Consider the following 307-nt stretch of genomic DNA (forward strand, 5'->3'; position numbering starts at 1 on the left):
TGAGTCATCGGCCATCTGTAGCGGTCTGCCAGCCAGTCTCCAAGAGCAAGTGAGCTTCGCTCATGCCGGGAGTATTCCAAAGCACCAGTGACTATCGCTGTGTTACTATCGGTAATTCTTGACTAACGTCCATTATTTTACTTTAACTGTTCAGTCTGTGTGTGTGTGTGTGTGTGTGTGTGTGTGTGTGTGTGTGTGTGTGTGTGTGTGTGTGTGTGTGTGTGTGTGTGTGTGTGTGTGTGTGTGTGTGTGTGTGTGTGTGTGTGTGTGTGTGTGTGTGTGTGTGTGTGTGTTTGTGGTGTTGGTT

Source organism: Varroa destructor, unplaced genomic scaffold (assembly GCF_002443255.2).
Source record: "Varroa destructor unplaced genomic scaffold, Vdes_3.0 BEIS01000002.1, whole genome shotgun sequence".
Lineage (NCBI taxonomy): Eukaryota > Metazoa > Arthropoda > Arachnida > Mesostigmata > Varroidae > Varroa > Varroa destructor.